The 12,532-nt window shown below is 41.1% G+C and overlaps 1 protein-coding gene across 2 annotated transcripts in view; it reads right to left on the bottom strand.

Moving 5' to 3' along the window:
- The window catches only part of LOC124167142 (RNA polymerase II elongation factor Ell), a 261,334-nt gene that overhangs the window by 43,888 nt on the left and 204,914 nt on the right, over window positions 1–12,532 (bottom strand). Inside the window, exon 1 of one of the 2 annotated variants that reach the window (XM_046544943.1) lies at window positions 5,211–5,800. The exons of the other annotated variant lie outside the window; for it this stretch is intronic. The gene's annotated coding sequence lies outside the window, so the exon portion shown is untranslated. Of the gene's footprint in view, window positions 1–5,210; window positions 5,801–12,532 lie in introns of those variants that run through there. 2 annotated transcript variants of the gene reach the window in all.

The following is a 12,532-nucleotide window of genomic DNA, read 5'->3' as shown; positions in this document are numbered from 1 at the left end:
ATGTTAAAAACATGTACGAACAACCATGCCCTGGGCAGGGCCAACCTACCCTGGCGGGACTCGAACCCGCGACCCTTTGTTAGGCAGGCGAGGACTTAACTCTGCCGCCTTACAATAAGACCCCCCGCCGCCCCCCACCTTGTAAATATACTCTTGTAGTTAAATTAATATAGGGTTATCATTAAAGAATATTGCGGTTCCAGTATTTAATAGGAAGATAATAGGGACAGGGTGGTAAAGATTTTTCAGGAACAGCCCCATCCCTTCTTGAGTGCCTAATGGAGGGCACTTCAACTGCAGCACTTCGTCCGTCGGATGAGACGTTAAGCCGTTGCCCCTAGGCGCTTTATTTAAAAGTAGGCTAATATAATTTTATGACACTATAAAATAATAACTAAACATTTCCTCTTGATAATGAAACGGGGGTTTTGAAACTGGTTGGGGTTGTAGTGAATAGGCTGAGTGTAATAGATAAGTTATCAATATATTTATTGAACCATGACCAAGTTCCACAAGGTTAAGTCACATACCATTGAAGATATATTTCTTATAAGAATTCTCTTCCAATTCTTCTTTTTCGTATGAAGCCTCAGAAAACATCACGAAGACATTAAAAATATGCCAAAAAATTCCAGGACTAAGGAAATAAAAGTATTTACCGACCCCTGCTTTTTATCTCCGATTGCCATTTCCCGCTTTCGGGAAATAACAGGCTTTCAACAGCTACATTAGTATTTTTTTACACCAAAAATGTCCCCTTTCATTGATTCGACTCCATTCACCAATTACGGCAAATCACATCTTAAAAGATATAAACATGATAATGGAATTCATTAATGAATTTATATTTCCGGTGTCATATGGTGACAGCTTTCATTAATATTTTTTGCAGCAAAGGGAGAGAAACAATCACTAATTGCCTACCGGTAAAGTCATATTTCAGCAAAAAATAAATATTACATAATGGGATTACAAAAAACATGATATTAAAGCATCGTAATCATTTCAATTACGAATATTTGCTTTCACTCGCTCACTTCCGCATTAACTTACAATTTCCTTTTTTTTATTCCTCTCTGACTGACGACACCAGTTTGTCGTGTATCATGCGCATTGCATGATATTTTTAAGAACCTTCAGACAACACAAAATCTGTACACGAGGTAATTCAAGGTTTCGAATGAAGGCTAAGGTTGGAATTTTCGTAAAGAAATCAAGGAGATAGCCGCCAGTGACTGGTTGCGGGAGATAGAAGAGACCACTTAAGTTAACATCTATTTCCACTAATTTCATAAGATAAAACTCATTCATTTTGTTAGGAAGACACATCAATCCCCTTATGTTGGCAATTTTTCCTTAGCATTACCTACGTGTTTTAAAGTTACGCTATATTCTTAAAATTTTCAGGGTACATATTACGAGTAGCCTCTTGTCAACATTTTCTACAATCGATAAGATTTAAAATAGTATCGCGTCACTAAAAAGACAACATACGACAAGAAAAGCGAAAGTAAAACGTATTCTTATGTACCCCCCCCCCCCCCCCCCTTCGCTAGCATTGAATTCAAGGGCGAACACAACAAATATTTCACAAGAATATCTAATGACACCAAACCCACTGCGAGGTTAACTTCCAGCACAGAAGCATTCAGGGAATGAGGTGCAGAGGGTCTTACACTATACAGGTCTCATATCCGGCCACGGAATCATAGCGGGATGCTGTATCCCACTTAATTGGCCCCGTTCGCTGCGCCACTAAAAGGCCGCAAGAGAGAGAATATCCACCCAACCAATGCCGGCTATCTACAGATCACCGGAAGTGCCGACTCCATAACTAGACCCAGTGACGGCTCTTCCTCCTCGACCGAGCACGTCACTTCAAATGGGTTCACGGCGCCTAAAAGTAACTGCACGGATAATAAGTTGCGCAACGGCGAGACAAACAAGCTGCTATATAGAATAGCCAGGCTGTGTCTAATCTCGAACATGATATAACATCTATCAATCACTGATAAGATAAAAATGAAGATCTTTAAATACGGAAACGTCCCGTTTTCAAGTTCAGCAGCACAAGCAGTCGACTTCAAACTATTCACCTAAGGGATATACTATAGTTATTTACCAAGAACAAATTTGAATCAAATCGCAGGGATCTCCACGTGGAAAATTATAGGATGCGCTGAGGAGGAGATACATGGAGCTGAGGAGCAACTCAGGTTCATAATCACTGCATGACCCATCCCCAAAATTTAACCAAGTTTGACGAAAATGATCACGTCAAGGAGAACAGAACTTCTTCCGTAGGAATAAAATATAAGTCCACTGAGTTCGGTGATACTGCATTGAGGGATGATAGGCATTATGTAGGAAAATATGATAGGCATAATCTTCGAACATGGTCGATACGCTGAAAATCTTTATCCATGCATTTTATTTATCTTCACTTTCTCCTGAAAAGTCATTAGGCTCCTACAATTTCATGAATTTTAGTAGACAAAAAAATACCATTGTTATCCATGTTCACTGCTTAAAATATATATTCAGAACTCCAGGCTATGAAAAGATTGTGTTCGTAAACGTGACTGAATTCACTAAACCGATATGTAACACAACCGCAAAACACATGGGAACATGCATTATTTCGCTGAACGGGTTAGGAGTTTAAGGATTCCGACAATAAGGCTTCGAAAGTAGCAGTTCCAACTAAATTCCATTGCAAGAGTTGTTTTCGACTTTCTATTCGCCTTCCAAGGTGTTGAAACGAGAAACTACGCAAGATGACCTCTTTTTCTTGGCGTGCAGTTGACGCTATAAAAATGCAGCGCGTCCAACACGTGAGAAAAACAGGTGAGGCATACAAAAGCCAAGTACCTACGTGATCTGTTTCCATGCGGAGTCGCGTTGCTATGGACACTCCGAAAATAGCTGTGCATGAAAGTCGGTTCAAAGGAAAAATTATCCACAATTTTAACTAACCACATTATAAAAAATATATTTAATGGCTCAGGAGCGTAAATAAAAAAACATTAATGCGTACTAGACGCCATCTTTCGATTTTCCGAAGAACTACCAGCTTCCTGCCCCACACATTGCGTTAACATTGAGTGGGGTTGTTCTTGCTGCCTCGATGTCTTGAGTTTATTTCTTCATTACATATTATAGATATGCTACTAATCATCCTGACATATCTCCCTCCATGATTCACGGTTGGAGCTAGCGAAACACGGAAGAAAAGCGAAGGGAAGGTGAGACACCGCGCGTTCCAAAACTTTCACACAAATTCATAATCGACCAAAACCCACGCTTAATTTACAGCTAATGTCCAGGTTTCACTGACCACTGGAATTGATCCACTGACCTATGGGTAATTGAATCTCAATCTAAATGGTTCATGCGGCTACTTCTTCGCCAATTGTTTATATATACAGCCCTTATCGTACGAATCGCACAGGTCAGTCGTCAATGCGCGAATACATGCTCTGCTCCAAATTCGTCGCGCATTGTAGGGAGCGAATATTTCTCGTACAACTCCGTGCAGTTATTAACCCGCCCTAAGGCTACACCAATGCTCATAGTTTAGGTTAAGGTGAGCGGCGTTTGAGGGTTGCCTGTGATTGAATGAAGGCAATTCATAATTCTACCGTTCCTAATGCGCATTTATGGGAGAATCAAGGCAAGTGGGCAGAAATATCAGCAGAATTGATATCATTCCAACTCACGGTGAAACAGAAAACAGGATCGCTTTGCACCAAGAAAAAATAATTTGTAACATCTATTCAACTTGTACAAGTTCGTCACAGTGTCGTAATCAGACACGTAGCAAGGGGGAGGGGCGTTAAGAAGATTCACCCCGCTCCCCCTCCCCCCGAAAGTTTTTCTAAAGTTTGACGAAAATGATCAAGTGGACCTTGAGGAGACAACCCGCGAAACAATCTGAGGAGACCACAATCCCAGTGGGTATCCACCTTCTGACTATCCATTTTTCTATGACATACACTTTTCAATTTATACCAAAAACGAACGATGAATTTGATTTTCACATAGTACTAACGAAATACATGGCTGGCGCAATTAAATTTTTAGTTTTCCGATGCGAGAGCTTTGACAACAAAATATTAGCATAGGCGACCCCCAAACCTCCCAAGGAAATTTCTGACTATAAAGTGACAAAATAAATCCAAAGTAAGTTATGGAAATCCATTCAGATTTAAGTAAACTACATAACGCACGGCTTCCATAGAAATATTCGAATCTAAAAAAATGAACCATAATGGGATGTGGGGCCTAAATGTTTTAGCTAATATCTGGTGACTAATTATAACGGTGAGGCGAGAGTATTAGAAGATATTCGCCACTTGAAACTCGTTTGGGCACCGTAATACAAATATACGGCAAAATATGTGACCTCTTCCTTGCTTTGTCTCGATTAGGAAAATTTTACAGGAATTCATTTGAGCAATATGTCAGCATTTTCATAACACTAACCCAATCGGTCAGGCTACATACGTTCAGTGAAGAGAACGAAAAGAAACATTTGCGAACTGATATGTAGGGGCTGAAATGGTAAAACGTTGTTGTTACATTACAATATTTGTTATTTTCCATGACATTTCCTTTCGCAGTACAGCTTACATACTGCAGTGACAAATTAAACGCCAAATGAAAGCTGAGAAAACAAAATATTTTTAATTTACTTATCAAATTGGATAAAAAAATAATGAAAGGAGAACTAAATGAACGAAATATATCCTGTCGTAATTCAAGTGCCAAGGAATAATTCATCGACCTTCGCACTCCTTCAATTTTTCACCGACAAGTAAACGGTTTTCTCCGATATTTTTCCAGGCGTGTTTTCAATTTTATGACTGGTTTCATACGTATATAAGCTAAAAGAAGTTCAACCATAAAATACATGCATCAAGGAATCTATCTGCTCAGTACCACGTAGGCATTTATGTATTCCCAACTCCCTCGCAGTTTCCAGACCTAATTATGCGAGTGTTTCAGCGATTTCCAAACGATACGTAGGGCTCTAATTACAGCAATGAGGCTGGAACAATGCAGTACGCAAATCCTATAATGACGATACCGCTTTCGCGTCGACCGCTCGGTGGTAACCAAGTGAATTAACAATCGGGTGGAGGTTTATGGGTCGGCATTGACGCATTTGACTAACCTATTATTTTCTACGATAATTGAGAAGTACTCACGTGTCAGGCAAGCGTGTAGTAACTCAAGACCGTGGGGTTTCGGACAGTAGACGGGTCAAATGAACCGCCAAGCCATTCCTATGGTCCGCTATGGACGGGCGGTGAGAGGAGTCAATGGCATTCCGTTCCTTTCTTGGGTAGCGAATGGAATGCGACAGCATAGCGGTCCACAGAACGTAAATTGGCGAACTCGCGACAGTATAAGCGATCACAAACAATCCAGACACACTTCGCTCATTCCATTGTTCTTCACTATTACATACGCACTTTCCGGTTTATTATCCAACATAGCTAGCGATATTTCAATGGCATTAGCTCGCCTCCCTTCACGAACAATGTAGATTTATTTACTCGAAATAACAGTCATACAGCTAATCAAAGAATAGTTTTGCCACTTTATTATTGAGAAAGATATTTAAGAGGGGACAGGGTCTTTTTTATTAAACTAAATCCACGCATATTTCGGATTACCATCGAGGAGTATTAGTGGAAATTGAAATAGGTATCCCATACGGTGCATGAAACGTAAGTAGGTGTATCGTGCGAGTAATGCACGTATCAAATGTACGACTATCTTGATTGGTACATAAAAAAGAATGCTCACGCCCCTTTTTGAAAATATTTGAGACTGATCAATAAGAGAAATTTATTACACAATTTATAAAAACTCCTGCTGTCATCTCAATCACCACTCACCCAGGAAGAAAAAGGTTCACAAATCTCTGAAAAATGACTTTCCTCCAAGGTCAAATTTCCTTCGACACCATGAAATCACGTCAGGAGAATGATATGGGTTCATAATAAAAAATACGTTCCCTGTAATAACTCGTACATAATAAATTTACTCATTTTTCTCAAGTAGAAGGTCACTTATTACCTTTCACTATTAATAATAAATCATGGTGAGCAATCCTAAAATACAGTTCTCGTATACAATAAATGACAGTTATACTTCTGAAGATATTTATTTAGGTGTGTAACTTGATTTTATTTCTTTTTAACTAATCTATAGATATCATCCACAATAGTAATATTCGAATAATAGTAAGAACTTAGCAATTGCTAACGTTTTCATACAAAAAAAACCAACAATGAGGCATTATAGCAAAACCTAGACACAAACCTTGTCACACTCGAGGCTTGACCAAGGGAATAGAACGGACTTTCTCAATCTTTGGAACCAAATATGCTTCGAAGAAGACTATTTATTAATAGCATCCTCGGAACCTGAACGAGCTGTTGACAGAAATCGCTGCCCACGGCATCTACCCATCTCATTCCGCTCCGAGACGTAATGCGATGGCTTAAATTTCCCTCTGGCTAGGCGACGCTAATCACCTCGGCCTCCAAATGACGACGGCTAGACTGCCCTGGACGCTTAACTAATCGCCGGCTTAGCGCTCATAAAAATACGTGACAAATCGACACAATTTAGGTAACCATAAGCTAATCTTTAAAATCGCTAGAACCAACAATTCTGTCCATAAAATCCAATGTTTCCAAGATTCCTACCATTTCCTTGTTCCTAGCCATGGTACTAAACGTTAACCTTCCCATTACACAATTGTCAGTTTCCAAAAAGATTACCGTGACGCTGCACAGAAAGCAATACTTAAAAAAAAGTGATCCACTTTGTATAAAAGGACACTCAAAGCAACAGATGTGATGAAATCCTGTTCCGTCCAGCACTTGGCAAAATTAAACAGGAGGTATAAATGTTTACCCACAACTCGCTGCGCTTTTCAAGGTAGCCTATGTCGCCTGTCTCCTCCTGCTTACCGTAGCAGGTCAGTCAAGAGATGCAAATGTGACATAAAGGTGATAACCATACTGGGGACATAGCAGGTCAAGGGTACGAATCACGCATCGTGCACAGATGAAACCTTGCAAACCTTGAGAAGAGTGTTTGAACGCAGAGATATAACTTAGGCAGCTGTTTATTCCCCAGAACCCCAGAATATGATAAGCCTAGGAACTAACCATGACAATGACTTTAGATAATATTTAAAAAATAAAGATATTCAGGCCTGAGGTGACAACAAGAGTTATATTACTTTGGAACGGAGATAGACTGGGACTATCTTATTCCTGCTCATAAGTTTTACATCATTCGGACTGGACAAGAACAGGGCTTATATAAGGCTAGCCACAGCTACGGAATATCTTGTATCCGATGAGTACAGATTTTTATAAACACCTTTGAGAATGCGGTCAGAAAAAACGGTACGCCGTAAACAGTTGTAAATCCCAAAATACTCAATTTTGTAACCAAGAGCATTCCGTTCCTACAATTTTTCTGATGAGATGAAGAGATGCTTGCATGAACTCAAACAAGAAGTCACGTATCTCTTGGGATTACATAGCACCGGGGATTATCTAAGGCCAGCCGATTAGTCTTATATCTCTAGAGATGGATAGGGATGAGGCTTAACTTGGATTTACCGGAGCGACAGACAATACCACGTCTGTCGATTCGAGGTACCATGCAAGACTAGGAAAATGCGTAAGGATGAAATGGAAAAACCTATATAGCTGTACGCCCCAAAATATCGTATAAAACCAATTGCTGACCCTGACCTAGCATTGCCACAATTTAAAAAATAAATTGACAGTGTGAGGCGTCTATTCATGACATTGTGAGTCAGACCTAACGCTAAAAAAATGACTCTTATCAATCAGGGTCGCATAAAACCCAGGATTATCTCAGTCCCGCGAAATCTAAGGAAAACACGACTGCGGGATCGCCTAAAAAAACTCCGAAGTCTACCAGATCAACGCCCCTCGAATCGGTGCTAACGACCTGAGGCATTCTGTCTGACTGGGAAGTCGCAATATCGCGGGGCAGCCTGGCGGTCTGAACGCACTAGTGGGGGGGAAGGGTGGGAGGCGAGCATGCAACAATTACGAGGGAGGTATCCTCGAGAGAGGGAAAGGGATTTTGATTGGGGCAAAGGGTTCAGGATACACGGAGCTCCGTTGTTATACGTCCGAGTTCCAACGTCGGAACTGATGATGGTCGCGGCGGCCGCGCTTATATGTGCCCGCGCTCGGGTCGAAGGGGTGGGGGGAGGGAGGGTTGGTTCGCGGGGGAAGTGGAAGGGGAGGAGGAAGTGTGGGGTGGGTAAGAGGACTTCCTCCTCCGCTTCTCCCCCCACCTCTGGCACGGATCCACCGCGCGTGGAAAAGCAGCCAATGGGAAAGGGGTGAGGGGAGTTCAATTTCCCCTTCCAACCGCCTAGTTCCCCTTCCCCCCACCACAACGGGGTGGGGGACAGTTGTGCAAGCGACACCTTAAAAGTGGCACTGCTACATATATCCAACGCTATTCCGTCTCGAGGGCATCTCCGCGAAGATACTGGAGTGCGATCTACGTTTTCATTTTACTAAGGGCTCTAACGGGGCAATTCTATCCATGCTTTAGCACAGAGGGTATCAAGTACAGTGTTGCCATTTATGTCATAAAATGAAATTTAGAATTTGACTATACGAAAGCGGTAATATTCGAACAAGCTCTTTCGCATCCAATGTAAATCTACTATTTTTTATTTTGCACTGAATAATTATTAGGAAGGGTAATTTTTCTCCAGACGGCAAGAGGAAGGCATAGACACAGATCTGGCAACGCTGTTGTCCATTAGAGCAATGGTAAACTGAAAACGGGGAACGACTATAGCCTCTATAGGAAAAGATAAATATAGTAGCGCTAACAGCACGACATGGGAAGGGAAATGCGACGCATCCACTTGGTCGGACACGACAGGAAACACCTAAAGAACGCACTATCACTGAATTACAATTCGCTGGAGGGGGAGAGGTAGGAGTGGGATTTACGCGCAACAGTCACATTTGTGCTATTGTCATCCTTCCACGGCTAGCCAGGGGCGGATTTAAGTCGATCTTCTGGGATTTGGAAAATTCCATTATTTTTATGGCGCATGGAGGATATGCGAGACGCTGTTAAGCAGATATTTCAAGTTTTAGACAATAAATTGGTAAAAAAAAATGGTTAAACACGACCGGTGCAATGGGGAGTGATGCGACCAATTAAAAGTTCCGAGAGCCCCGAGAAATGTTTTTGGAGATCCTAGCCCCTGTTATTGAGTACCTTCCAACGGGAAAGGAGTGATGGGAGTTCAATTTCCTCTTCTAAGTGCGTAGTTCCCCTTTCCCATCACAAGGGGTAGTAGACAGTAGAGCAAGCGACACCATAAGAGTGACAATATAGTGAAATTGTAATCATACTTGGTATGTTTGATTGAAAAAACAACCATAAAGATTTCGTTGTTAAGATGAAGTTAACTTTTTTCGTCCAATAAGTAAGTAACAAGTTTTCGATATTTGCATATTATGGCGAAGATCGGCCGGTTTGAAACACTGTCTACTCAAGGAATTAAGCGGGAAGTGGAAAAGTTTCTTCATTTTTTCACAATACAATGCCGTCCTCCTACTAAACTCTGGAAACATTGCTGCAAAGTGTGGCAGGAAGATAAACTATTCTTTAAAAAAGACCTGATTTAAGAAAATCCTATCTAATTGTAATTGCGAAGTCACTTATAACGAAGTTAACATTTCTTGAAATTAACTCAAACTAGAAACGTAAGCAAGAAAAGTAGTAGTAGTAGTAGTATTTGGATTTAGGGTGCGTCGACGGCTAGGTCATTTTGCACCACTACTGTGTGATTTAATTACAAAAGTTATGTATAAAGTAATCTACTGCATCTGATGTCTTTATTCAAAGAGTACACAATTAGACTTTATTAAAAATGTTTATTTCTCTGAGAAACCGAAATGTACAGATTAAGTTGGTAGGGTGGTCTCCTAAAAGGGTTTTTAGGTCTCCCCCTAGATTATTTCGCCTTCGCGCTTCGCGGTACTTAACACAATCTAGCATTATGTGTCAGCAAGAAAAGTAAAATTGCAAACTACTCATATTTTTCACGGATGACACAAAATTCTGCTACTTCTTTTGTAACTTTCCCACCTATGAAGGTGTTACTTCTCAACCGCGTGGGCGATGTGTCTATGCCCAGCCGTCTAGCGAGGACGTCCCAAAATGTCAGTCGGGAGGGGAGTAGGTGGCTGGGAGGTGTAAGTGGAGGATGCGGGGGTTGGAGATACAAGCATCCTAATGAGGGCAGGCGCCTGGAATAATCGCCTGCGCGGGAGGCATAGGGGGAAGGGGGAGACACGCAGGGTAAATGGCGGAAGTGAAGGGTTTGGGGGGCAGGAGAGGGGGTTAAAACGTAGACCGACCCTTTCGCATCATCAATCAGGCTCTATATAACCACACTGAAAATGCGACTCCACACATTCGCAACGATTCCACTCCTGTGATAGGGTGCTTGAAACTGATCGGAATCATTCCAAACGCTTTTCATTCCGAACGGTTAATTCCGATTGCTTAGCAACGCGATCAGAATCTATTGCGTTTGAAATGTTTCATTCTTAAGACGACATGGGCCCTTTTAGTATCGCCTGGGTAGAAATTTGCAGGCAAAACAAATTCCAATTGCGTTGCAACCAATCGGAATTAACCGTCAGGAAACCAGTCAGAATAATTCAAGCACAGCACCCTTGGAAGGAAAATATTGCACGTATAAAATCGTTTCAGGCTTGATTTGGTGGAAGTTCGATACAGCCTTGAAGATGGGAAACAAGTCGTCTCTCGAAACGTCGGCTTACACGAAAGACTTAACCTGGCTGAGAACCCGAGAGGAATTCATCATTTCAGATAGCGTTGTCCTCACATACGCATTTTCCAAACTAAAATAATTTTAGTCGGTGAAATAGGGAATTCCCGGATTGGCTTCTGCCTAGCTCCACCTGATCCCGTTCGCTGCGTACGCAGATCGTAATTCGATTGTTTTGAGTTTAGAGGCATCCGACCACCGATTTGATAGATTATCGAGTGTTATACTGTCAATGATTAAATGGTTCAAGACAATTGCTTGAATGCCAACGGCCTTCCAATACTGAAGGACAAAGGCAATTAATTGGCCATCGATAAATGAATGCCCACCGGCATCGAAAGTCCATATCAATACTATACGGAAGAAATTTTCCACATCGATAGTTTTGATTAATCGAATCGCTTCAGGAAGAAAAGTATCAAGTGACTCCCTCGACAGTTCATTCTCATTTTCACGAAGTTAGAACAAAGTAATTACTTATAGATATTGTATCATCGCGATATTATAGATAAATCACCAACAAACTCGGTTTTATAGTATCCGCACCTTAAGTGCAGTGATAGTAGTGTGCAGATAGGTATGGACACCGATACTGTACACAGATGACGCGTCAATAAAATTTCTCTAGGTCTCACTACATTATAAAATATTATTAAGTTACGAAGACAAATATTTTAAGTCATAAACTCATAAATACTCTTCCCTCTCCTGTTTATAATGTTACTTACCTCCTACCCTAGTTGTATTTCTCCTCCAATCTTTGTATTGGCCTTTCTGATGGCCGTCCCAGTTTTAATTAAATTCAAGTTCTTTTTTCCATTGCTAACGTGTTTCACCACGGCTCAAATCGAGTCAGCCGAGTTCAGAGTAGGCATTTGAACGCCAATCCGTTCTTAACAGAATCGTTAAAGGCTTGGGATAAGAAAACTTTACGAGGCAACTTTCCCAGCGCAGCACTTACGTGATGACAACTCAATTGGACATATATTTTCATTTTGGATCACCTACCATATAATACAAAGATTGAAGCACTTAACAGTGAAGTGTTCCACAGGCCTATGAAAAACGAGCCACGTGAAAAACGTTATTTTTCCCAGTGTAACCCTTAAACTACTCCGCAAATTACAACGTAACGCAGAAAATGGTCCAGAGTTTACAAAAATAAAAACAAAGAAGATTCCAATGGGTGATTAATCAATTAGAACTTCAAAGGAACGCATTAAATTTTTAGGTTATTGAAACTATGTAAAACAGTTCAACTGCTATGCTGCAATGGTAAGTGATTTTGGTTAGTTTTACGAACGGTTTTTCAACTGGTAAGGTAACAGCCACTACCTAGCGAGCTAACACAAGATAAACACTGCCAGCTCTGAAATAAAATTCCAGAGATCATTTCGCACCGCAAGTATCGGTAGGAGAATCAAACTACCAAGGTAGGTATCTTCTTTAACTTATAGAAGGTTATAAAAGGAGAGCAAGGTCCCGCGAGTCTTTCATCTACGGGGTGTGAATCCGGATCGTTGGCAACCCTGTAACATAGTCTCAAGGTGTACACGCTCATACAAAAATATCTACCTCAATCCGACATCAGGAGTTGCGCACGAAAGCCATACTTTAATGCGTAGCGGAAAA

The sequence above is a fragment of the Ischnura elegans genome, chromosome 10, assembly GCF_921293095.1.
Source record: "Ischnura elegans chromosome 10, ioIscEleg1.1, whole genome shotgun sequence".
NCBI lineage: Eukaryota > Metazoa > Arthropoda > Insecta > Odonata > Coenagrionidae > Ischnura > Ischnura elegans.
The sequence above is the reverse complement of the archived record's forward strand: the minus strand, read 5'-3'. Positions and strand labels throughout refer to the sequence as shown.